Source organism: Chinchilla lanigera, unplaced genomic scaffold (genome assembly GCF_000276665.1).
Source record: "Chinchilla lanigera isolate Chin_1 unplaced genomic scaffold, ChiLan1.0 scaffold00036, whole genome shotgun sequence".
Taxonomy (NCBI): Eukaryota; Metazoa; Chordata; class Mammalia; order Rodentia; family Chinchillidae; genus Chinchilla; species Chinchilla lanigera.
Genome location: NW_004955437.1, coordinates 6,313,504 through 6,316,024, shown reverse-complemented (window position 1 = coordinate 6,316,024; position 2,521 = coordinate 6,313,504). Strand labels below are relative to the sequence as shown.

The 2,521-nt window shown below is 57.6% G+C and overlaps 1 protein-coding gene across 1 annotated transcript in view; it reads left to right on the top strand.

The window, feature by feature from the left end:
- The first annotated feature begins 1,692 nt into the window (after positions 1-1,692).
- The window catches only part of Srsf3 (serine/arginine-rich splicing factor 3), an 8,182-nt gene continuing 7,353 nt past the window's right edge, over positions 1,693-2,521 (top strand). Inside the window, exon 1 of the mRNA XM_005389649.2 lies at positions 1,693-1,822. The gene's annotated coding sequence lies outside the window, so the exon portion shown is untranslated. The remainder of the gene's footprint in view (positions 1,823-2,521) is intronic.

The window sequence follows — 2,521 nt, the reverse complement described above, 5'->3', positions numbered from 1 at the left end:
TCTGATGAACATCTGATGGCTGTCTTGTGTGTGCCAGGCTGGCTGGGTGTCAAGATGGGCATGGAGCCGGGTGTGCTGGCACACGCGTGTCATCCCAGCACTTGGGAGGCTGAGGCACAAGTATCCCTGTGAGTTCAAGGCCAGGCTGGGCTACAAAGTGAGCTCAAGGCCAGCATAAATAACATAGCAAGATCCTGTCTCAAAAAAAAAAAAACAACCACCAAAAAACCGAATCACTCAATGCAAATGTTTTGTTTGTTTGGTTTTTTGGGATAGGGTCTATGTAGCCCAGGCTGGCTTTGGACTCACATAGGTCCCCCTGTCTCAGCCTCCTTTTTTTGTGTGTGTGGTTTTTGTTTGTTTGCTTTTGTGGTACCAGGAATCGAACGGTACCAAGAATCGAACAGTACCACCAATTGAACTCATGACCTTGTGCTTGCCAGGCTGGCCCTTGCGCCAGAGCTATATCCCCAGCCCCCTTTTTTTGTCTTTTTGAGACAAGGTCTCACTATGCAGTTCAGGCTGGCCTTGAGCTCACTTTGGAGACCATGCTGGTCTCGAACTCTCAACAATCCTCCTGCCTCAGCTTCCGGAGTGCTGGGATTACAGGCGTGTGCCACCACGCCCTGCTCCTCCTGTCTCAGCCTCCTTAAGTGCTGCGATTACAGGCCCACACTATCACATCCAGACTGCTCAGACCCCTGCCTCAGCCTCCTAGCGCTGCCCAGGAGCCTACATATCTCGTAAGAGCCATAATAAGAGGTAAGGCTTCAAAAGAAAATATCCGCGCAAGATAATACATATGAAAATGATTAGCGTATCTTTCGGCGAAGGGAGAGTGAACAACTACAGATACTTGGCATTGTTTTTGAGACAGGGTCTTGCTACGCAGTTCAGGCTGGCCTGGAACTCATGAGGATCCTCCTGCCTCAGCCTCCTGAGCGCTGGGATGACAGCACCATGCCCGGCTGGTTAACGCTTTTCACGAGAGCAGCTACAACTGCGTTCTGCACTAAATCAGACTAGGCTGGGGGCTGGCCGGGAGTAACTGTGCGGGCAGGGGCCAGACTTCCTGGCGGGCCTGTGCAGGCGAGGGGCAGGCGCCGACTTCCGCACACATCCCAGCGGGTGTCCCCGGTATTCCGCGTCCCCCAGGCCGCGTGGTCCCAGCGGAGCCCCACGGGGCTCAGCGGCCAGGCCCGGCGTCCCCTCTTGGAATCGAAGCTCCGTATTTTCCAGCAACCTCCCGTTCCTGCTTCCGGCTAAGGAGGCCGTGGCCGTCGCCTGTGCCAGGAGTCGGGGAGGCGGGAACACCCGGCCCCCGCGCGGCCACCGCCCGCCGCGCCCGGACAGCCAGGGACTCTGCCCGTCTTCTAAGCGCGCTGCTCAGCTTCTGTAATTAACGGCCACCGCGCTGGTCTTCAACCGCAGCCCAGGCGGAGGGCAGGAGAGGCGGCTACGTAACTGCGCGCCAAGGACGCTCGCGGGACACCGTAGAGGGCGCCGTCCAAGCGGCGCCAGGCGCGCGGCACGCCCTGGCCCCGCCCACCTGACGGAACGTCCGGAGCGCGCTCTCCGCGGCCGCGATTCTCGCGGCGTTCGTATCCGTTACGTCACGGCCTCTGCCGCCTCCCATTGGACGCGCCCTGCCATCACGTGATACCAGCACAGCGTACAAATAGCGGCAAGGGGAAGGCGGTGTCCGCCATTTCGTGGACGCCGGGTTACTGGTCGCGTGTCCTGGACCTGTGTCGGAGGGCAGCGGGAAGCCCTGTTGGGAGCGTGCGGTTTTGAACCTGCGCATTTCCAACCCCGGATCTCGGTAAGATCCCGGAGACGGTAAGAGGGAGGTGGGACTGGAGGGCAGCCGAGGCTGGGCCGGGCTCCCCGGCGGCGCCAGAACGAGACAAAGAGGCGCGGCCGCCATTTTGTGACGTTCGGCACAGGGCGGCGGCGGGGGCTCCCGGGCCGGGGACGGGCTTCCCTGCTGGAGGTGGAGGTGGGGGTGCTGGTCACCCTAAATGTGGGGGCACCCCGCGAGAGGAGTCGCCGGAGTTTGGGGAGGGACAGGGGACCCGTAGCGGGAGTGTAATCCGGACTGCGGCCTTTGAATTTTATGGCGCCTTTTTTTTTTTTTTTTTTTTTTGGTGTGTGTGCTTATTTTCTCGGAGCCTCTTACAAAAAAATCTCCTTTTTAAGTCAGTGATGAAGACTGGGCGTTTCAGTGCATCCTTCAGGGCGTTCTTCTCTTCCTGTGCTTGCTTTGATTTGATTTTTTTGCACCCCCAGTCGCCCGCTTTTTTTCCTCCGTGTGAACGGGCGGAAGTGGAATTACTCTGGTCTTAGAGCTGGTTTTGGAGTTTTTAATCTTGTTTTTACGGGGTTCGGTCTCCTTAACTACCGGGCCCAGGGTGGGGTCGCCCTGAACAGGATGTGTTTGGACGGGGTTTTTTAAGTTAGATAGGCCGAGGGTGAGAAGAAAGGTAGCTTGGTTTTGTTGTTGGGTTTTTTTTTTTTTTTT